The sequence below is a fragment of the Lathamus discolor genome, chromosome 9, assembly GCF_037157495.1.
Source record: "Lathamus discolor isolate bLatDis1 chromosome 9, bLatDis1.hap1, whole genome shotgun sequence".
NCBI lineage: Eukaryota > Metazoa > Chordata > Aves > Psittaciformes > Psittacidae > Lathamus > Lathamus discolor.
Window position 1 is genome coordinate 16,486,106 of NC_088892.1, and position 24,892 is coordinate 16,510,997.

Below are 24,892 nucleotides of genomic sequence, written 5' to 3' on the forward strand. Positions count from 1 at the left end.
TTGGTAATAAGGCTATGTTAATAGACTGCATTCATAAAAGGAATTGTTTAACAGGCTTAGCATTTTCAGGATTACTGTCAAAAGTTCAATCTAAAGGTATTGTAACTCCCTAACAACCAAACATAGTGTTTAGCAGAATAGAAAGTCTTAGAAAATCCTAAAGGAAAAGCAGAATTCAGAAAATAAGACTGATAAGACTATAGTGACTTTTGTCTTGATCTTGCAGGTGACTGCTTGCAGAACCTGTTGCACTGCACGAGTCCCTCAGCTGGTCCCAGTGTTCAGGGGAGTAACAATGTTGAGGTCTCTAATTTTTCCTACAGCTCTTAAGTGTCAGGAGGGCTTCACATTGATCCAATAACCTTTATCCCTGTGGAAGTGGGAATGAACATTCTGAACAATAGTCACAGTAAACTTAACTGAAGTAGTTACAGTATGAAAGCATTTTGCTAGAGCCAGTTGAGATAGTGCAACTTCACGCACTGTTCACGTATGTGGCAGGGGTCAAGAACTGTAGTTTCACTCTTCTGAACAATTTATAAATGAGAGTTTTTTAGTATCTGTCATGTTCTCAGCCCAGGTATTTCATAGATTTGGTGGCGTTTGTGTTATGGTTAGGAACACACAAGAGCCACCTTGCATTGATAATTTCTTGTGATAAATCCAAAATATTCCATATTACTTTTCCACCCTGTGTTTGCAAATAGGACATTAAATTAGACAGTCTGACATACTGCTTTAAATTGGGAAATATTTTAGGATGCAGTGTGCTGGGTATGCACAGTAAAATAGCATCATAGACACATTCTGTGTCTCACAGATATTTAGAGTATCACAGAATCTGAGTAAAAAAAAAAAAAGTTGAATTTCTAGGCTGTTGTAGGTTGTTTGGAGTCTGAAGTGATGATTTAGATACATCCCACTTTATTTAACACGCAGATGGTTGCATCAGATTTGCCCTGGGGGGCTGTCTGTCAGCTGAGGCTCAGGGTGGCTGCCTTCCTGACCTTGGGAGCCGCCTGTGAAAACCTCTGCATGACCAAGTGCCAAAAGCCACAAATAATGAGCATCAAGCAGTTGAAAAGGAGTTTTGGGAGCAGCTTGTAGGCGGGAGAAAGTGCACATTTCTAGAGCACTGCGGAGTAGTTGAGGGTCCTGGACGAGACAGGTCCCTGTGGGTGAAGCAGCCCTGCCGCCAACCCACGGCAGCTCAGCTCCACACTGACTGCCTCTGTAGTCTTGTCACTCAGGAGCCAGAGCTCCTGGGGTTTTTGAGTTGTTTTATCTTGTTCATAAAGAGAGAACAGTGTAGAAGTTGGAGGAATTGCTGAGTAAGGGAAGGTGCCAAAAGAGCCACTTGTAAACCCAGTGGGGACTTGAGCTGTTGTAAACTTGATGGAGCACCCAGGATGGGAAGTCTCCATTAGCTTTATTTATACCTATTTACACTTAATTACTGACTGCTTTGCTCTGATTGCCTTTAACACATTTGTGACTGGATTCTTCCCTTTTGGCCTAACTAAGAACAATATGTGTTTTAATGCTTCTCACAGAACATAGTTTTTCTTTCAGACTTCCAAGCTCATTTTAGTAAGACTCCATGTCAGCAAATGCAGCACGATTCATCCATCCATTGCATTATTTAATTTTTACCTACTCTTTAGTTTTCTGTCCAGCTAAAGTGAAGGAGTTGGTGTCCAGGCTTGCCATTAGTTAGATGGAGAGTTCTGGAGAAGAGCTCACAGATCTGTCTGTAGATGGTATTACAGAGTGATGATTAGTAACTTCCTGCAGTCTTGAGCGAGCCATCTGTGTTTCCACTCCTTGAAATGTGCTGTTATTTTCATCACCCATTTGGTTTGTGTCAGCTCAGTTTACATGGTCATTTTCACATAATAAACAGGTAGTTAAATTACGCATACTGCATTTCCCAGAGTAGTTTTTTTACCACTTGGCAGAGTGGATTACAGCTACTCTTACACATAAGTAATTTGTGAAGGAGCTGTAAGTGAAGCCTCAACTTTTTAAAATGTTTGTAGGTCCCTTCCACCTTTGGTGAGTGGGAACATTTGGGTTACAATGAAATTAGAGCAGCAGGGTGGCTAAAGCTGCTGTGATTGAGAAGGATGAGATAGTGTGTCTGGGATGCATGCCGTTTGGAGGGGCTGTGTAAACAGCACAATACCCGTGCCCAAACTGCCTCCTTCAAGAGCTGATGTTTAAGTAGTCTGTTTTACCTTAGCTTAGGAGAAAATGTTTTTCTTCTTGTATTCATGTAGGAAATGTGAAAATCGGCGTGGTGGCCTTGCCTGCTGTGAGGGCAAAGGAAGAATCCTGTATGTCACAGAGGGATGGTCATCAAAGGCTCAATTCTTCAAACAATGTAGTGTGATGAAGTGGCATTGACAAAATAAGGCTCTATCTCCTATTAATGTACAAGTCTTTTTCATCAGTTTATCTTAAAAAGACAGTTGGGACTTATTTCTGAAATATATTCTCAAGGAAGTTTTAAGGTCTGAAGCAGTAGTTTTTTGTGTGGAGAGAAGCTGAAATCCAGTATGTGATTTAAGCCAGTAGTTCAGAAAGCTTTTGGTGCGTAAGGAAGCTGAAAGAGAAGTTGGATCTTTCCATAGTTATCTGTGCTGACTTCAGTCCTCCTACCTTTCATTTAGGTCACCTCCAAAGAGGTGACTATTTGGGTGACTGCTCCATCTTGTTTTCAGGGTATTGGAGAGAGTGGCTCATAAAGAAAATGATCTTGCCACTAAGACTCTGTTGGATTGTGGCAAAAGAGCACAAACTTGCTTTCTGGGGCAGTTTTTTTCAAGTGGTAGGGCTGCACATGGGCTGGGAATCCTGCAGCTGAAGCTGAAAGGTCTGGTGAGGCTAGGTGTGAGGAAGATGAACTGAAGCCTGTTGCAAACATATCTGTTGCAATTTCTTATTTCTGAGGTTTGCTGTTCAGAGCTGTGGGCAGCCTGGTAGGCCTAGTAAGGTGTATGCTGGCAGGGTATGTGGAGATGTATTGCAGTGAAGATTTAGGGCTGAGTACTGCTGAGTGTTTAGTACAGGAGGTGGGAGAAAGCCTAGCTGATGGGGAATTGTATGTTAGAAAATGAAAACAAAGCATTTTCAAATGAATACTCAACTTTGGTGGCCTTTGCTGGATGTAATGAGGGAGGATTCACAATTTCAGAGGTTATTAAGGGATTCACCCCAGGCTGATGTTTGGTAGGGAGAACTTGTTGGAATGAACTGTGTGCAGAGGCTGTGGCTGGTTCTGCCATGAGCAGGCAGGATGTCCGGGGCCCTCCCTGGTGTTAATAGTTCCTGATTAAACCTGCTGCCAGCGTCTATCATCAGGTCTCTGCTGTTTTCTTACATCAGTCTGCCTAGGTGACAGAAGCAAGCCACCTGCAGTTCCTAATGTGTAAGATAAACTGCTATTTTCATTATCAGATACATTAGTTTCACCTCCCTTGAAGTGATCTCTTTTTAATTTCATAAGCAGTTAAAATAGACACTGCCTCATTAGCTGTTTATCTAGAGTTTTTTAGACCTATCTGTACGGACGTAAATACTTTTTCAGCATAGTTTTGTCTTCTTGATAGTTATGAGAAGCTGTTGTGAACTGAATAGTTTCATGTAATAAATATTTTAGTGAAATTCATATTTTAATAGATACAGAGTCACATCATTGTGGGACTCAAATAAATAAATAGAGTAGCTCACAGGAGTGTAACTTCATGTGTTACTTCAATTCATCAGTGATAGTAGCAGCCACTTAGCCTTTCTACAAAAAAAGACAGGATGAAACCATCTTTAGGCACTGCTGCAATCTTCAGGCACTTTAATTTGACATGTCCTTGTTAGAGGAATCACTGAGATTAGAGGCTTTCAAAGTCTTTGGTATCTAGTTGCTGTTGGTCAGAGTGGACACACAGGCATCCAGCACAGCCCCACTGATGTGCAGAGCTGCCTGTTGCAACTCCCTGCTGCAGTGACCCCAGGGATTGTGTCCGTATTTCCATCCGAGACCGGTGCTTGTCCCAGTGCTCACCAGTCTTACCTGGCTGAGGAACTGTATGACATGCTTGGGGTGGGAAGAGCATGGCCATGGGAGTAGTAAGAACATAACGCTGATGGAGGAGCTCTGGTGCTGGAGGCTAGGACTCCACATGTAGTGTTGGCTGCTGGTACACTGCGATTGCCAAAGCCAGGCTCTGAAGGTCTGCCCTCTCTATTGTAAAACCTGCTTCCAAAAAAGAGCTGTTACTTGAAGAATAAGCATTCACTCAGGGTCACTTTACAGAACATCTATTGACTGATTTTACCTCTTGGAGTGTTTGATGTGGGGCTGCTGTGGCTGGCAGCTGCTGGCAGGAGGCCTGGAGCCTCCGAGTAGGGAGCAGATGACTGTCGCATTAAGAGAACCCTTTCCTTTCTCAGCTTTCTTAACTGAACATTTTTGCATGTTTACAAACTATTTCTGTGGCTCATTTCACTGTTTACGATTATCCTTTTTTTTCCCCCAGTTGTCATAGATGTCATTTTCAAGTTCCATTTATAATGGGAAACATATGCATGACTTTGTCATTGTTGGCATTACCTGGCTTAGTAGAAATTATTATTTTTAATCAAAGGCAAACATACTGATTAAGGATGCCACAACACTCCTCTGCCTATGGGGAACATTAACAGTTTATAAATTGTTCTTGGTGACAGTTCAGTAGTGAATTACTTTGATATATATGGCTAATAAATTAATATGATTAAGTTAATGAGTAGTACAAGTGTTGCCAAACTCCACTCGTTGGGCTTTTAATGCTGCTCCACATTTGCAGCTCTAGCTTCCCCCTGTGGTGAGAGGATCAGTGCTACCTACGCACTGTCATTGTGATAAATGGCATATCCCACAGTGCCCTGCACTCCATCTGGTGTGTCCCCAAAATGAGAAATATTTTATACAAATCACACACTCAGAAGCTCAAAGGACTGTAGAAAGATCTATTTTTTCAAACAATAATAAAAATGCATACATCTCTTTAGCAACTCTTCATTTTTACTGTCATAATGAATGCATATAGCTTTGGGAAATGAAAGCTCGTGTGAGTAACATAGTTAAGTTATCCACTACACAGTAAAGCTGACAAATAAGTTACATGCTCACTCTTACTTTATCATGAAATGTTCTTAGATAAAAAATGATGTTGGAACATCTATTTAACTGGATTTTAAAATTAAAGACCATGTATGCTGCATGATTGAGTACCACCCTATCTCATGCCAGCAAATTTCTGTGCTGAAGGGAGCATGATTTGGAGTGAATGAGGAATGCAGGATCATATCATTACTCTTTAAAATACAGCCATTCACTAGAGTTCTGATAGTCTAAAAACTATACTTGGTGACTATGAGTCACTCTGTTCCTCTCTTCCCTTTTCTCTTTTAATGCTATCTTTCTTCAGGGAGCCATTTTTAGTGTCTGCTTTATCTGAGTGGGACATTGCATTTTTGACAAATGAATAGTTAAATCTGTTGAGAATTTACTGAGTGGCTAACCTTGTTGTAAATTTAATTTACACGTAGTGTCAGCTACTAATTATTGTGCAAGAAGTCTGAAACTCAGAAATACAATTTCTTTTTTAAGATTTTTGTGCAGATTTTTAAAAAAAAATGGATCCTACTGAGTTTGTACATCTCTCGAGATGACAAAGTACGACCAATGTGGTCACAGAGAATTAAGACAGTAGTCTTGACACTTAGGGTAGACCTGCACCAAATTTATTTTGACTTGAAGATAGAATGGAACCATTTGAAAAAGTTGGCTGAAGTATCACAGAGGTAGAAAATCACTAAGTTTTCATTTGTTTTTATCATCTGTGACGTTCTTTACTACCAGTTTATCTGTTAGCCTGCCTGATGGCATTGAGGTCTGTAATGATCATACCTGTCTGCTGCTCTCTGCTGCATCTTTAACTGACTTTGAAACTGTTCTAGCTCTTTTATGTCATCGTTAAGAGATGCCTTAAAGTAAAAAATAGTATCAAGAGGTACGAAAGACTTCAGTGCTCTCTGTTTTCTGGAGGACTGTTTTGGCAATAACAGCACTATTGTAATTGAATAGTTTCTGTTATGTTTAATTTTCCTTCACAATAACATGATTGAATTGAACAAATAGTTACAGTCTGAAATATAGATGTTTTCCATTTGGTACCTTGAACCCGTATCACAAGAAGTGTATTTAAATGCCTTATTGAGTATTTGTGTAAGAATCCTGGTCTGACTGCATAATGTACAGCCTTGCTTTTGAATATAGGAAGCTATTTTTTGGTTTCACTGAAGTTAGTGTCATTGAAGAACTTTTATGTTCATGTTAAAGAATAATGACTTATTAATTTAGTTAGTTATGGTGCTTATCAAATACACTTTGTGATAATCTGCTGGTAGGAAAACCAAGCATCCTCATATTCTGGGCTGTTACCTTGGATGACATAAGGCCTGTTCATGATTCTTCATTTTAAAAGTAGCATATTTTTATGCTAACAATAGAAATTTTAATATTATGGCATACAACATCAGAGGCAAGGCACATAGATCCTTATTGGCACCCCTGCTTTGCTTTCGATTTGTCCAGCAGGAGTTCAGAAGACCTGTTAAGCTCAAGATACCTGTACACACTTAAATTTTTATTCCTATGACTTTGAGAGGCCACTGTCTGTTAACAGTTTAAATAAAAACAGGTGTAACTGGCTGTAATGCACCTCTGGTTGCAGAAAAGTGTTGAGCCATCACCTATTTGCAATGCTAAAATCTACATTTACATAAACAATATTCTTTTAAAATGCAGCATTTAGTATAAATTAGTGTGGTTTCCTAAAGGAAAGCTTTGTAAGGCTGTATTTTGGTGAAATCCTTGGTATAACAACAATGCTGCAAATCACTTAGAAAAAATAGGAAATAAATCTCACGGGGTTACAGAGTAAGTGTGTGCTGTCCTTAGATCCAAGTTTCGCATAGTTACAATTCTGGTCAGGTATAAAGTCCTTCTGGTGTAATTCAACAGCTGCTGTGCTTCAGTCCTTGTCATACAGACCTCTGAAGCCTGAACAAGTGAAATACTTAGGCATGTTTTTAAGATTAAGCAAACAAATAATCCCATTGATTTTGATTGGATTACTTGTTTGCTTAAACAGAAGCGGGTGGGTGCAGACTGGGCAGTTGCCTGAGAGCAGACTGGTGTTTGTTCTCTTTTGCCCACATTGAGCAGCTCAGTGTGATGGGAGTCGCTTGCACCTGGAGTCCAAAGTGATGGATGCAAATCCCGCCTGAGGAGAGTGATTTGCAAAACATTGGTTCTAGTTCTCCTCCTGGAAATATTTCTCCTAGACTTGAGGCAGTGATAGCAAATAGAAATTTTTCATTTGCTGCTGATTTCTGGATTGGCCTTTGCATTGGTTTTGCAGAGGTGAGAGCTTGGTATGCTGAAAGCAGGAGGGGAAATATGTTCAAACTAAGCAAAGTATTGTGTGTGTGATCAGGAGTGGATAATTTGAGTCTGCCTATGAAAAGTAGTGAAAAATTGCCCTGGTAATCTGAGGGAGAAGATCTTGGCGTATTCTATATGCCTGTGCAGAAAATGGAGAGAAGCAAGTTCAGCAATGAAGGCTGCCTCACTGTCCTTTGTGGAGAAGCTGCTCATCTAGCTTATCTACCAAGGAGCAGACCTTTGCTATACAGAAGGTTACAGTGGCTGCAGTTGGTGTTTCCTCCTGTGCCAGAAGAATGTGCTCTTCTTTCAGCCCTTCCCAAGTAATAAAACATGATGCCAAGTGCTGGCAACAAATTAGGATTCATGATGAAAAGGAAACATCTCTTACTGAGCATCTTGAAGCTAGCATAACTAAAATAGATTTCATTGTCTGATCATTCTCATTAAGTGGCTGGGACCGTATTAAGATTTCAGTGGAAATATATTTGTATAGTATAAACTATTTTATCACAGTCAACATTAATTGGTGTAAAGAAAACCAAGCTGACTTAATGAGTATAGTATCAATCTCCATCCTTTTACTGAAGAGAGACCTCTTCAGTTTGCAGAGAGGCATGCTGATAGCAACTGGCATTGCTGCTATCCTCTTGTACTAATTTAAAGATAAATGTAATACCGGAGTTCTGGAGGATTCAGTCTAGAAACTGAATTCATCCTGAAAATCCTTTGCAAAGAAAAATAATTCCTCGAGCTCCTTACCTCCTGTGACTTGAATATGAAAGGCTTTACTTCAGAAGGAGAAGCATTTTATATAATTCATGCCTGAATGTAAATGACAGACATTTTATTAGGAAAGGAAAGCCTTTATTAAAATATAATGATCTACATTGTTTTTATGTAATCTAATGAATTACAGTAAAAGCCTGAGAAATGAGCTGGAAAAGGCAGAGTACTCTCCCATGAAAGCAAGCTATGATAACCTTTCTGTAATTCTTTAACATGTCGAAAGAGTATTTCTACACAGACTTATTAAATTAAGCAAGGTCACCTTTTCATTTTATTAACAGATTTAGTTTGCCAGATCACAGACTTTGATTCTGAAAAATGTGGATGAATCATGCAGTAACATACGTCAAGTAGAAAATTGGTTATCAAATGTTAAATAATTTTGATGCACATTATTTCCTTGTTTTTACCATTGCGCAATGGTAGAAAAAAAAATGCTTAATTACTCTTTTCCACATTTGCATATTGATTGGATGTGCTTAGGTCATAATAATATTTGTAAGTGGATTATCCAGACTGGGGCAGTCTCAATCTAGTATTTGCATAAAGGGAAGAAAATATTCTTTTCAATAGTAATATAAAAGTTTGTTCTTTTGCTATGCAGTATGCGATTGTTACTTTGAAAGGTTATCTGTAAATAATAACCACTGAATTGGTCATATGATTAAAGATGAGCACATATATTGCATTTATTAGTCTGACCTCAGTTCAGCAAAGCAGGAATAAAACTGATATCATGTCATGCAAGTTGTTCATATGCAATCCCAAATCTCTGTAAGTATATTATAGTCTTTTTGTATAGTATATGTGAGGAGGAAAATGATATTTAATAGGTGGTACATAAATTTAACACAAAATCTTGCTGTAATTTTTTGTAAAGAATTTCTTAGTCATTTCTCATTAAGACAGAAAAAGTTATTTATACTTCCAGTCTCATGGAATTACTTTTTTTCCCTGTATTTGCATTTGTCACCTCTCTTATTTGAGTAATGCGTAAGTTCTTAGCTGGTGTATGTAACACAACTGAGAGCATCCCATCAGTAGCTCCAAACCTTATGTAAGTAAAGGAGTTAATGGAATAGATTGTTTTCATATTGCATATATGGTTTCAAATGCAAATACACTAATGTACAGATGTAGGTAAATCTCACTGCTGTTAACAGCTCAGTAGCTCTGTACACATATGCAGAAGACTCTTGCTATTGGAGGCACACAGACAGGGAGCAGCAGAGTGCAGTTGACTTGGCCCTGGCAATTGCAGAGCAGGTGACTTGATTACACTGAAATCAGGCAGAAAATGTCCTCTTCTGGCCACTCAAGTGAATCAGTCAAATTATTGAGTGGCAAAACTAATTCTGTGCCTTGGGCCATCAGAGCTGCCACTTCCTATAAGTCAAGCTTTCACTTAGTGTGAAATTGTTTTTTATTTTATTCTTTTTCATTTATTATGCTTATTTCAGCTAATCCACTTGGTGAATGTGAATTACCCAGTATACTAAAGCTGTTTCAGATGTGCAGCCTTCTCATGTTTTAATGGTGAAATACGAGGACTGCTCTCCTTGTAAGGCTCTCCCAACTCTGCTATGACCTACACAGTTTAAGTAGTATTTCGGTTTTTCAGATGAGAACTCAAAAGGGGAGAAGAGTTGGAATTTGGTTTAAAATTAACTAGAAGTGCGTATGGTTGAGCTTTCTTTTAAAAGCAATTATAATTCAGATGGGTCACATTTTTAAGAACTAAAAACATAATTGCAATGATCTGTAGGCCATTAAGTGCTGGTTAATTTGCAAGAGTTTGATGAAACAAATATTCCTTTGGAAAGCATTGAATATTGTTTCCAACATTAAAATATTGCCTTAAATTCTGGCAGAAACAAAGCTCTGATCTGCTTAAAGCACTCATACAGGTGATAAACCCTAGGCAGTGCTTGGGTATATAATTCTGTACAAATGGCAGTTCCTCATTTGTCTGTGCCCTCTGGTACATAGCATTAACATTTTCCAATAAGGAAGAGCAAAACATATGGAATCTTTTATTTTAAGCAAAGAAAAATCATAAAGATTAATGAGAATAAAAAGTAAAATGCTTGTGGGCAAGGTAAGTTACAGGGGAGCTGCTACAGCAGAGTGCATCAGAATAGAAAAACAAAAGTAGCCTGAAGGTACCTCCCATAGGCACCTGCAGATAGGTTTCTTATGTGTACAAGTGCAAAATACATAGATGTATGTGTATTGTATGCTGAAACAAAGAAGTGTGATTCAGGAGAAACCAGTTCTATTGTTTTAGCTCCTATTCGCAGTGCTATGAGCTGACATGTGTCTTGGGTAGATGAGGGGACTTGAAGGGTGGAAGGAAGTAAGCAGAGCCTCAAAAAGAAAAGTTGAAAGGATCATACTGTGATTAAGATGGATGTATTGCTGACAGTGTCAGAGCAACAGCTGCTAAATCTAGGAGGCACTTGAAAGAGTCTCTCTATTTTGTTATATATGGAAGTCAATAGGTTATTTGGGCTAAGAACACCCTATTATTCAAATTCAGCTGACCCAGAAAGCCTCGCCATCTTTCACTGGCAATTCAGAGGGCCCTGCCATTTAGATGGTGGTTTTGGTATTTCCCATTACAGAATTGTTCTGTGTAGTCTTGAATAACATATGGGGATATCGATGTCATTTTTTTTCCCCCCAGAAATGTATTAGATTAGTCTGTATCAGGCTTCAGAAGGCTATTTTGTGTTTGCAGCTGGATTAGATTGCTGTAAACTTGTCACCAGAATCTCCTTTTCAGACCTTTAGAGCATCAAGGAAATGTACTAAAAATTGTTTGGCTTTCCTGTTTTTGAACTGCTTCATTAATTTTTTTAATTATAAATAACATTTCTTCACAGTAGGTGATCAGTCCTATGTGTTAGCTAAGTATGAGCCCTAATCCTGTTGAGAATTTGTGTTCATTGATGGGAAGTTTTCAGTGTGGATCTCAGGAAAATATCCTGAGAATAGGTGTTCTGCCCATTGATATGGACATGTCCTTTCCCTTTCTGGTATGTGTCCCTCTTGATCTCCATTTTTCATTGCATCATATTACTCTGTCCTTACTCTTTATTTTTTTGCCCTTGACTTTTATGTCTACACTACAATTTGTATTGACCTTGAAGTTGCCCTCAATTAGCTGAGCCATTTCAGTATCATGGCCCACAACAAAATTCTCTGCAACGTGCTTCTGGTTTGAAAAGCAGAGCCATCCTAGAAGCTGGCCTGTGACCATTTTTCTTTTCCTTTCAAGTTAGTGTTTATTTCCAGACAGTAAAGAGAAGGAGTGATACAAAAGAGATAGAAATCAGAAGCAATAAATCATAGCATTCCTTTTGGAGGGTTTCTTGTGCTCAAGCCTGGAGTGTCTGTGCCACCTGCAAAAGGAGGAGCATTAGGAAAGGTTTCATTTATCTCTGAAAGTTCAACAGACCTCTGAGGATCCAGAGGGGGTGGCTGCCAGGGATCAAGATCAGGAATTTGATGAATGGTGGTCAGAGCAGGTTAGGCTGGCCTCATGTTTGGCCCTATATAGGAGGAGGCCGTTAAAGTGGCTGGACTACAGTATGGTTGGGGTTCTTGGCTCTGCCACTGGTGACAGAAACCCCAAGATCCTGCTTGTACCTCTCCTTCTATAACTGTGCTTGATTGTGTGCTGTGCAATGGGTATGGAAAGCCTCTGTTGTCCAGTCTGCTGGGCTGTCCCCATTCTGTATTGGAATTTGTTCTCTGAACAAAGCTCTTTATTGACAACAACAAACCTTGCTCTCTCATGGCAAGGTGAGCAGTGATGAGTTTAGTTAGTGTTATTATGAAATATGTGGTACAATCAAAGTATGGCCTTCGATCTCCTTGGCTACTTTCTGTTCTTTTTTTGTGTCTTTATCATTCATCATGTATTTTTCTTGTTTTCAGATTCTGATCTATTGAGCAGTAATGGTCCAAATGTCTATTTGTGTCACATTTCTTTAACACTTCTCTGCTGATGAAGTAAAAATAACAATGAGTTCCAAGTAGTTAACTAGATAGTAAAATGCTGCTTAGTTTAGGATTACCTGGGTATTTTTAAAGGCTGATTAGCCACTATGTTAATTGAGGAACTGGCTGGTCTTGGTAGTGAGCTGATTTTCCCTGTTTTCCAGCTCAAGAAGATCATACTGATTTTTAAAAGAATTGGTGAACTGTGACATCTAATGTTACCACTTCCATGTCACACATGCTTTTACTAGATGACAGCCAGTAATATAACTCCAATACTTGTATCTTCGCATCATCATATTCTGGTTTTATCCATCTTCTGTGAAGTAACAAATGGAAAATGCATTCATGCTATTCAGTTGCAATTGGACAGTTAAAAATCGTGATGAAATGCTTTTTCACACATTCTAGCCAAGGGGCTTCAAGTACCTCTTTTTAAATGTGGTCAACAAACAGTAAACTGTTTCAGCTGCATCTTTATTGTTTTTAATTTTTATCTTTGTAGGTTTTTTATTTGATGAAATAAAATGAGGTTATGTGTCTAGCATCAGTTATCAAGATCAGTCATTTGAATGTGTTAGCTTTTGACCTGTCCTTCAACAAGAAGTTAAAGTAAAATATAAACAACTTCCTCTTAGCTTTTATGTTATATCCTAGTTTTAAAAGTTTTAGAAATAATACTGTCTGAAGTGAAAGATGTAAGTGATGTCTTGGTTTAACTGTGACTGAAGATTCATGATTTAAATTGATAAGATAAAATAGGTTGATATTGGTATCGTCAGTCCAGACTTGAAACCATGTCAGTATTTAATACTGATGAAGTAGGGTGTGTTTGCCTGTTTCTACACATTTACAAGCAAGGGCATGAGATCTGTGCTAGTCCTGTATTTTTTTTTTTTTTTTTTCTTCAGCGCCTAGATTACATTTCCCTGCATAAATTCAAGTTTCAGTAAAACTGGATTTCTGGTGTAAGTAGTTGTGATTTGCTTTTACTTTGTATCTGTCTTAGAAGGATTTCAAGTTGCAGGTTACCTCTGCAGTGAAATAGACTGGTTGCGGGCAGTTCATAAAGACAGAACATTTTGCAGCATTATTTGGATTAAGGGGAATTCAGGGACTTCTGGCAATTTATGCAGGAACAGTACTTTGGATGACAGTAGTTACTAAGGATAATACAGAGCAGGTCACATCTTGATCTTAAAAGGCTCTCAGAAAAAAATCTGCCTGCATACGAGTAGTGAGAGCAGACTTTCAAGGTGAAATTGTTGAGCACTGTTCTAGATCAATTAAAGTTACAGTTTCTCAACATTTCTGTTCTATTTGGGATGTCACTTCCAGTAAGCCTTTTAAAAACATAGTGGTTCAAATGGAAAAGTTTCAGCAAATGTTAAATGTAACAATGAAGACTTTTGTTCCTCATTAAATCATTTCTTGATGTTTCCTGATATATTTTCATCTAAACACTTGCTAATCCCAGAGCTCTGACAGGCAAGGCCTGCTGAATTAGGCCAACTACTGCTACAAATAGCTACTGCACATGAAACAGTAATCATTGCTTTCCAGTCTATTATTAGATTAACTTCATAGGGATTGCTTTTTTCTCCTGTGAGTTGATGCATAAATGACATGCTTTACCCTCCAATAAATCTAACAGCAGAGTGGCTATGACATGATGTTCATACCCTTAGTCCCATGACAGATTATTTTTGATGGCTGTAGAAGTTTACAGCAGCTTGAAACCATTAGAATTTAAAGGCATCATTGAAATTTTACAGTGTACCTGACTCAGACACAACAGGGCTAGTACTGAGCTAAGTTTGCAGCGTATTGGCTTGGTGTTGTGATTACTTGTCATAGGGTCTGTCTTAGTTACACAGCTCCCCAACTGTCATTCAGAGGAGGTAACCAGTCTTACAGCGCTGCACTCTTGTGGGCCCTCCTTGGACAGCGTGCAGTTGTGTGCCAGATGTTCCTGTGCTCAAAGCTTTCACCTGGAGACAGTTGAAGCAGTTGAACACATGTGGAGACCATGTGATGCACGGACAGTACTTCATATACTTGCATGGATGAACATACTGAAACACATTTGAACCTTTGTTGGTTGTTTTTAAGATTTTTATGCTGCTGACCCTTGCTTTTTCTCAACCTAGCAATAAATAGAAATTTGCATTCTTAGAGGGTGAAATTCACTTTCTGTAGCATGTATGTGCTCTTAATAGTTTTTTTTTTTTTTTTCCCAGGCCTAAGAGCTTTTGTTTTTCCTGATGAAACCTGAGCAAAGCTTGCAAAGCTCGAGACACTTCAAATCCAAGGTGTTTACTGCCATTTATATCTCATGTGAATGAGAGGGTCTGGTTCTAAACTGTGTTTACCTGTTGTTTCATACAGGTGTCTCAAATTTGCTGCATATAGACTTAAGAATCATAACTATAAAACTGCTATCTGACTTAATAGGAAGATACGCGATGATTTCCGTTGATTTGTATGTATGTTTGCACATACCTAACTAGCATGATACCAAATTGAGCTCTGCAGATTTCTATAAATGTCTCAATAGATTTCTGTTCTGCATGGTTCCTAAAAAAAAAATTAAAAAATTATATAAAGTCTTTTTCATCTAACAGCTCTGGTTTTGCATTCTGAACACTGTGATTGAACCTGCTTGTGTTCTTAACTTCTGTCCTATAATAGGTATGTCAAGAAGATTCAGGTCAATGAACCTGGTATCAAGTAGAGAGCTAATCTTAACAGAGATCTACTGTAGCCTGGCAGGTTTGTATTTGACAAATACCCTTTTTGAGGAATGGTATCATAAAGAATAAAATACGAAGGTAGCATCCGTGATACATACTGTCGGTAGATAAATATGAAATTCTCCAAATAAAGCTTTAAGGTATTTGCTCTAATTAGACTACACTCTTTTCTTAAACAGAACAAACAGATGTTTAGTAGTTACATGGGTTGGGTCCCTTAGTAGGTTGGTTTTGGAAATGAGTTCCCAATTCTGCATATACTGTGGTCACAGGCTAGCTTTTTCAGACTACTTTTTAGCATAACTGACCTTTTCTGTTGCGGAGAAAAAATAGAACAGGAAGTGACAAACAATTTTTGTTTGGCTGTGGGTTTTTTTTTTTTTTTGTGGTGTTTTTTTTTTTTTTTTTTTTTTTAGGAATTCTTAAGCTCTGTAGTTTTATATATCAGTGTGCTTCTAATGTAATCCTTTTGGAAATAGGACTGATTGTATTAGGGTAAATACTTATGCCTTAGGAGGAGAATAATTAAAAAAGATACTGGAAAGGCATTTTTGAGTTTCTAAATGTGAACTTCCACTACAGAACCCTGAGCATTAAAGGCTATGCTCATTAAGTCAGGAAAGAGAGTTAATGCTTTCTGTACCCAAGCATGTATTAATTTTGGTCTGATTAGAACATCTTGAAATTTGATTGCAGGTGTTCACAGCATTCTTGAACAGGCTTTGAGTGTTATCTCTGTGGTGCGGTTTACTTGTGTATCTGAATACTTGAGCTGCCTAACCGAAGTCTAGTTAGGGTTTGTCCACACAGTGTTGTAACACAGTACATACAGGCTGAGTGGTTTTTATGGCACTGTGCCTGCCTGTGATGTCTGCAGGAGGGACCCCTTTTTCTTTCTCTCATTATGGATGTTTCTGCCTGTTTTGTGATCTTAAGTTTTATAAATGATGATGAAATTATAATCAGTTAGGGTCTGCCTCAGAAAACCTTCTGCAGATGAAATAAAAGGTGTTGACAATAGAGGGAACCATACAGTTCCAGAATTAGGCCATTTTTCTTCTGACCTGTGAGAGTTACAACTGAAGGGAGTTGAGGATTAATCCATTGTTTATATCCATATGTAACCTTGCAACATGTGGATTAAATTTTCTCTGCACCTGTAGTATAACATTTTCCTCATGCTATGGAATCATACCTTAACTAAAACCACAGCAGCTTTCTAATGACTTCAAAGAAGTGAAAAACCACACTTGGGTTGAAAGCATTTTATTGTTTGTAATTTTTAGCATAGTGCATATAAAATGTAATAACTGATGAGTTTAGTGGAATAATCTCTATAACCATATGCAAGAAACATGCTTCATAAGTTATATACATCTTTAAGAACTATTAACTTTTATAGAATTTGCTGCAACGAATCATTCTGGAAATGCTGTATGCTTGTGTTCTCAATTGAGGTTCCAACATTTGGTTGAAGTATCTTCTGTTCTTCTATCATCTCATAATTTCCTTCAGAGAACAGACAGAACAGTCTGTGTGTTGGGTAGGAGGATGAGGGAATGCTAATTGAAGCCATGCAATAAAAAGGTAATTTAGCAAAACTATTAGGTTTGGGGTTTTTACTATTTTAAGCCTATTATTTTTAAAATTACATCTGTATTAAAAAGGTTGTAAAACTACACTGAATGTCAGCACATTGCATCTTAATTCTCATTTTCCTTTGCATGAATAGTAAAATCTTTATAAATTGAAAACTAAAATTAATTGAATAAACTTCAGTTGAACATTTTTATGTTTCTGTTTGAATTAAAAAAAGCATATTGTAGGCTTTTTCAAGAACATTTAATGGTTTCTAACATTGACCACACCTCAAAAAAGTACAAGGAAAAAGTGCTGATGGAGAGAAACAAAACCCAGAAGCACACGCTAGCTGGCACTGTATGATTTACAGCTGCATTTACTGCTGTCATGTAGTTGCTAACACCCATATCTATTGCTAGATCTAGTTTTCCATCCAGTGAAGAACCATTATCAGCTACTGCTTTTTTCAGCCTTTACTAAATCCAGGATACTCATATATAAACAAAATGTATTTTCATATGAGTATATTAATAAAGTAGTTCTACTGTTTGTAGCAAACCCCTCTGTTATTCTTGATGACAATGAATTAAAAAGCATAGGAATTCATTAGAACTGATCCCCACCATTCTTGATCTTGGTCTCAGCAAGGCACAAAGTGGAATAGTGCCAATTTCACAAAGCATTAAAAAGGTTTCTGAATCCATAGGTAAAAGGTTTCCATTAGCAAATCTTATATTAAACCAAATTACAAGATAGAGATTGGGAAATTCATATGGCAATTAGAATAATCTAAAGCTTTTATTTCCTGTTGATGATTATTGCATTCTGTAAATCAATAAACATACATATTTAAAGCTACCAAATAATTGATGCTCATGAACTCCTTTTAAATCACTGCGTCACGCTTTAAACAACTTATGTATGGAGTTACAGTTCGAAATGAAGGTGAGTCTTTTGAAAGTTTAAGTAGTTTGCTGCATGTTTACGTCTGTGAATACTGTCTGTATGATGTCAAGGTAGAAAGACACAAATCATCTAACATGGAGTTGCTGTACTTGTGAGGGCAAGGAACTTTTGCATTTGTTGTCTTGGCATTTCAATTCACCCCTGTTAGGATCCTGACAAACACATAACAACTGAGGTCATAGCAAAAGAGTAAAGTTACTTTTATTGTAGCGGCCTGTGTTTACAGGAAAGGCTGAATCTTTACATTGATTCCTGTTAATTACTGTCACATTTCCACCCCATTTGGCTTGGGGTCACTTTGAAGGAGTTCAGGAACCTTATGGGCTAAGTCATAAGGCAAAGTTGAAGAATGTTGCTCTGAATTTAAATATATGAATCTGTATTGTCTAAACTGAGAGGTTCTGGTATTGTTTTTCATAGTTTCTAAATTTTATAGGAAAATAAATGTGTTTTGTAAGAGTTTTAAAAAGAAATTGAGCACTCAAGTGAACTTGTTGAATATTTGCTGATGTGCAACCATCTATATTTCACTGCCTGCATACCCTTCATTTTTACAAGAAGCATCAGCATTTTCTATTGCAGGCTTGGAAGGACTGTGTAAGGTTCACAGAGGTGGAGCCTGTGGGCTTGGTTGGAGCCTGGCTTATAGGTGTGGTCATTAAATATTGATGGCTCTGTCTTCATGGGGTCTTTTCAGCTCCCCTACAGAGAGCAGTTGTCCCCTTGTAACTCAAGGCTCAGGACACTCTTTCTTAAGCCTTTTCAGTCAGGTTAGCTTTAACAATTTAACATTTTTTCAAGGGGTTAGGGAGCTGCTGCATGAGCAGTACAGCTGACACATCAGACAGTAGCGTTATACAGAAGCTGATAATGTGCTCCTGGTCTAGGTGGTCACTGTCACAGTCAGCAGCTGCAAACAATAAAGTAGAGCCAAGTTCTTTTAAAATCAGTCTTTGCCGTCCAGTTTTGGCATATGAATGCAGCCCTCTTACCCTTGTTTCACTTGCTGGGGATTTGTGATTTTGTGGGGGTGGGTACCCAAGTCCTGCTTATGATGCCCTTTCCTCTTTGTGACATTAGAAGAAGATACAGCACAAGACTGTGTCTTCTGGAGTAGCAGATGTTGCTGAGTAGGATGTATTAGCACAGGGCAAGTCTAGATTTGTCATACTGTCATATTTTCTAGACTGTTTTTTTCAGAGGAAGGTTGGGCTAGATGATCTTTGAGGTCTCTTCCAACTGGGTGTTCTATGATCAAAATACTGACATTTTCTTAATCTTAGTCAATAGAACTGTAGAATAGGAATAGTTTGTGTATATTGCCAACTAAAAATATAGTGCAATTATCTGTGAGAAGATTATCCACGATTTTTAAAATGTCAGAAAACAGCAAACTACAGTAAATGAGTGGCTGTGTATCAGCCAATAAGTAACAAAGTAAATGATCTATAGCAGTTTATTACAGTGGATTAATTGTTGTACCTTCTTGCTAGCTTTTTTAAAATTTCATTTGAATTACTTCAGTGCTGTCTCTTAGGATTGCCATTGATACAACAGTATCAGAGCTAGAAAATATATTTAAAGCAAGTTTTGCTCTGTTAAAAGAGCTGAACTTTTCACATATAAAATGTGAAAGTCAGAGTTGTGTCCACTGAGCATATACAAAACTCTGCTACTTTATTGACATCTTTCTCTCCTGTGCTTACAGACGCATGCCCACTCCCAGGCAATGCAGTGCTTCATCTGCCTTTGCTGGACTGCAAGAGACATGATGTGTTTGCTTTCCTAAGTGCACTACCCTGTTACTTCTCTAAACATGCTTGTGTACATAGGTGCGCATGTGTGTGCATGTGTGCACACACGCCTGCCGCTGCAGTGTTGACACAGCTTTTCTATTTGCGATCAGTTATAAATGCTGGGATTACCTGGGCGATTGTTTTCTCCGAATGCCATAATGTAATCTCAAACCTAATACTCCAACAACCGTGCACTAATTAAAACTGCAATTATATTTTTGCTCAAACAAAACGACTTAATAAACATTATCACAAATTGTTTACCCTTCCCAAAAACAATTTATGCTCACTAATACAATTTCCCATTAAAACTGCTGCCAGGTAAATTAAAAACTCTTGAAATAGTAAGTAAGTGGGAAATTAATTCAACAGTTTAATCTAGAGCTAATAACAGTTGCAAGCTCAGAAAAAGATTGCTACAGCGGGGAGTTAATTAACAGCTTATTCCCCATTTGATAAAAGTAATCCACTCTAATTCCAGTGTAATTTACCTCAATGTAATATAAAACCACAAGCTGCTTCTGGTGCTAGTAATTATTAGCCTTGTCCTGTGGCCACATTGACAATAAAAGTCAGCAGTATCTTAATAATAAGAGGCAGTCTGCTAAATGCCCACAATTAAAGATGTAACGTGAAATCCTGAACCTGCAGCAATCACATATACTGTTAAACAGAAGTACAATTCCAACAGAAAGAAGCATGCCTAATTGCTGTCCCTAGTCCTAACAACCAGGTGTCCTTTCATAAACCCAGGTTGTTTGCTGCAGTAAGTTCAAATAAATGCACTAAGGAGGCTCTAGGATACCAGTTACAAACAGCTCGGCTGGTTGTTTCCACTCCGAGCCAGCCAGAGTGGATGCATTTTTATTATTTTCTCTGTTGCGCAAATGAAATACAAACTTTGGAACACTTGACCTGAAATACCATACTGGGATCATAAATTTAGTGTGGCTCTTTTGAACTCAGCTATATTGAAGTCTCTTTTCCTTTCTCTTTGTGGGGTTACAACTGAGGATCAGATTTTATACATTCATACATACATATATGCATGCAGACACACAAGCATACATACAGACATTCATCTACACAAATATGTGAGAAATACGTTTTTTTATAACTGTTTTTTTTTTTTTTATCCCAGGGTAGTATTTTGATTTGCTCTTGAGCAAGCATGACAGACTGTCATTGGGGAACTCTTAAGTACTGGCAGGTTTTTTAGTTTGATTTTTAAATATCAAATATTTTTAAATGTCAGATAGGCTCCCTGGTTGGCTTGCATGATGCATTCTCAGCATTTTTGCATTGGCACTGACTTAAAGATGTCGTAGTAAGGGTAAGGATAAGTTAGTAGACTGTAATCACAGTTTAACTTAAGTGCATGAAATGAAATGATCTGTTTTGTCATATAAATACTGATACTTGAAATAAAAAATGTATGGCATTATTTTACCCCATTGGTTATTAATAAGGAGTGAGTGGCTTTGATTTTCTCCTGTCACCTAAAACATTTGTTTACAATATTGATGTACTTGAGTAACTTCCATGTGAGGCTCTGATGGATTTCTCAGAAATAAGATGCCTGCTGGGGCATGCTCCACTGGGTAGCAATTGCTAACAAACACATCTGATGTTATAGTTTTGAGGGGTTTCTAATTATTCTAAGCAGAGAAAGAATTAACTTTGAAGGCTTACTTGGAAAACACAAAGCACAGGTTCTAGGATTGTGTGCTTTTGTCATTACCAGTGTGTCAGAGCTGGTGACAAAGATGAAAACAGTGGCTGTAGTGATCATTCGGTTGCAGATTCTTTCAACATATTCTTCAAGAAATTTGAATTTTCTTGGGTTAGAGCAGAAAGAGGTTTAGAACTGAATTAATGCTATTAGCCTGTCTGAGATCTGGTAGAATACTCTTCATACTGCCATTTTTCTGCTGGTTAGCAAAGCCAGTGCACTTTTTTTTTTACATAAATATGGGGTTTTTTTAAATATTAAGCTTTTGCCTACTTTCAGTCCTGATTTTCAGTTTGACAGAGCAATCAGTTCTTCAGTTCTTAGACAAGGAATGTTTTCCTGAGGAGAGCTGGGAAGTAAAACTGGAGGTTTTGGTTTGTTTTGTTTTTTTTTACTTCCAGGGTGTTCAACACTGGAGCATCCAGTGGAGTGACATCTCCAGCCTTGTAGGTACTTGAAACCCGTCTGGACACGGTCCTGGGCAGCCTGCTCCATTTGACCCCTTTTTGAAGTGAGGGGTTGGACTTACCATGATCTTCAGAGGTCCTTTCCAGCCTCAGCCATTAAGGTGCTAGAATTTGTCCTTAATCTAATGGCAATTTATTGTTTTAAAGTTTCTCCTCCAGACTTTTACTATGAAATAAGACAAGGTAATAGCTGTTAGCTGAAAGAAACGCAGGAGAGAGCAGGAGATTGAACATATGAGATGATAGTGTTTTATTTCAGATAGCAATGATAAGAACTCTTAGGAGAAACTGCTAGTATCTGACTATAACAACACTTAAACTATGGTACCCCTCCTACCTCATTTATGTACGTGCTGACAATCAAGTCTGCCAAGATTGAACTTAACTTACAGTTCTGAGTTTGGAAGGATTTTTGTATTTTTGTTATTAAACAAAACTTCAGTAAAATAAATCATCTTGACTGTAAAGGATTTTATAGAAATCATCCATAATCTGTATTTTGTCTATACATAAAATCTTTAGTATGAGTGAAGTGATGCTTAAAATTCTGTAGGTCAAGGATGAAGCTCACTCATTATGGATGCTCAAACTAGATGGACCTAGAAATGAATTAGCACACCTCATCAGGTGCTCATCCTTGCTGACACACCTCTCTGCTTTCATTGCAGTCACTGTGTCCACACTACCAGAGCCACAGCAGAGCCAGGGCAGACTTAGGGCAGCTCTAGCACAGCAGCTTGAGCTGAATTATGAAGCAGGTTAGGGAGCTGCTCTGCAGTGCAGCTTGGCCAGATAAAGGTTTAGATATAAGTATGATTTCACAATTGATTAATGTGTATTTTTTATTTCATTGCATTTTACAATTTGAGGGAAGAAACATTCAAGAAATACTTGGGGAAAAAAATAGTTTGGTGTTCTTATTGCTTATTCTTCAAATATATCTACAAGGTTATCGTTATGAAGACTTATGTATAAATTAATACAATATTCTTCAGGAGTGTGGTACTCTGACAGATTTAATAACTATTTAGTATTTAGCATTTCAACTAGTCTGGGAGGGTATAATTGTGGAGGAGTGAGACTTGCAGGAGGGACTCAGGGTACTGCCTTGTGTGTCTCATGATGAGTTGAATGAGGAGGCTCCTCCCAGGCTGTGGGCACCATCTGTTGTGTGGAGATGGCCAGAAGAGCTGTGTCCACTTTAGAAATGCTGCAGTGTGGAAACCCCGCAACCATCAGGGTTATGGGTTTTGAGCAACCCTCCTTACCTATTACAAATGTACATTTCTAAAGAACCCTAACCCATTGGGAAGAGGGCATATGCAACTAAAACCAAGAGACCATTGGAATAAATCTTAATTTTCAATTTCACCAAAATATTTAAAAAACAAATTAACATAATTATTGAGTATAAACAGTCTGTTTACATCCACAGTACATGAAAACAAAGTTATGCTGTGTTCCAAGGAGTTCACCATTTGCAGTGATTCTAACTTCCACAAGGAATTTCACACTCAGTGGGGTGAATTTGCAGTGCATGTGGCAGCCTGGGGACTGCACACATGAGTAAATAGACATGTGTTCAAGGACTATACTGGTAATCGGTGTAGGCCTCTTCTGTAATGTGGGCTATGAAATTTCACCAAACTATTCCTGTGTTAAGCCTGCAATTCTGACCAAACTTGATCAGTATCTGAGCAGCATATCTGGTCACAGCTCAAAGATTCAAGTGATGGAGTATTCATCCTATGCCCAGGTAAATTGTCACAGTATTTATGTATTTATGCTGTTAGAACCTGACCTTTCTTTCCAGCTTATATTAAACTTTCTGCCTATTGCTGCAAATTCATTGAACTTTATTTCCATGGCCAAGTGCTTGCTGTTTTTCTTTCACCTGTTGCCTTTTTCCCTCACTTGACCCTGAATTCAATGAGGTTGTAGCAGATGTACCTAGTGACTGGAAAGGTGCGGGTCCTGACATAGGAAGAGGTACTAAATGAGTAATGTTGGTAACAAAATGTGATGTGGAGTACAGCTACAAGCAGTGGGGCAGGTGTTGGGATTGGCCGTGGGAAGGAGGACTTAAAAGCTGTATGCTCAGGGAAGAGCTGGGTGGTGCAGTTCATGATTTATATACAATTTAAACTCATGTTTACAGTCATATAACTTGTTAGCACATTTTTAGCAAGTAATTTATTTTCTTCTACCCAGTTTGCATGGCCTTTCAGACAACTTCCATTATGCTAATGTAATTAATACACATTCTAAAAAAGAAGGATTAGGGCAGTTTATTTCAGGAGTGTCTCCTTTGCTTTTTTAGGTTTTTTTTCTCCCATGCTGCCACTCAACATTTCACAACTCCTGCTAAAAGAACCTGCTTTTCTGCAATTCTTTCTGGCATGGAAAGGCTTTCCTGTATTTCTCTGCCTCATTGACTCTCCATCTCATTTAAAAATCTTTGCTGAAAATACATCTTTTTCCCCTTGCATGACCCTCATAATTTTTATCTCTCTCTGCTGTTATTTTAGTACGTAATTTTACTTTTAAACTAGCTGACGGCCCTTCATTTGAGAAAGGGCAATCAATAAATTATGTGCTGATTGTGGATATTCTTCATCATATTTTTGTATTTCATTGTCCAGACTGTAACAGTTGATATATATTTTTGTTGTACTTTTTCACCTTCTTTAGGGTATCATTATTCTTGGCTTTTAATAATGGAAAGAAAATTCAATCTTTCTCCATCATGAAAAAGAGAGAATGAAGGAATGAATCTCTACCTGCTAAATATCATTTATATCAGTTAATGGCCTTGCTGAGGAAACAGAAGCTTGACCAAACTTGACATGGGTTGAGCATTGAAGGTTAATGTTTTCCTGAATATTTTTTAGTTCGTGCCACTAAATCATCACCCAGCAGCTTCTAGAGGTAGTAAACTTCTGTGAAAAACTGACCAAGAATTTCTGAAGTATTTCTTTTATGAAAACAGAAACTTTTGGGGGGGAACTTACATGGCAACTTTAATACTCTTTCTCCTTTCTTTTAAGAGAGGTGTTTAAGACCCACCTTGGTCCTTTCCCCAGGGTGTGAAGGGGAGTTCTGCATCCTTCGGAATAAGTTCAGGATAACCAGGATCTGAGTGTGCAGACTGGGCCGGGCAAGTTTTGGCTTCATGAGTATGCTTTTCCATTGGGACAGGTTTGCATGAAGAGAAGCAGATGTTCGTGGGAAGCCTCCTAACCCAGAGGGTGTAGAATAAGTAGCTCCAAGGGCAGCTTAAACAGGAGAAGGGTGGGAGATGATGGTGTAGCACA

At 38.1% G+C, this 24,892-nt stretch overlaps 1 protein-coding gene across 3 annotated transcripts in view; it reads left to right on the forward strand.

Annotated features, from left to right (window-relative positions):
- Window positions 1–24,892, forward strand: part of DACH2 (dachshund family transcription factor 2) — a 285,743-nt gene that overhangs the window by 142,272 nt on the left and 118,579 nt on the right. The gene's annotated exons all lie outside the window — the stretch shown is intronic.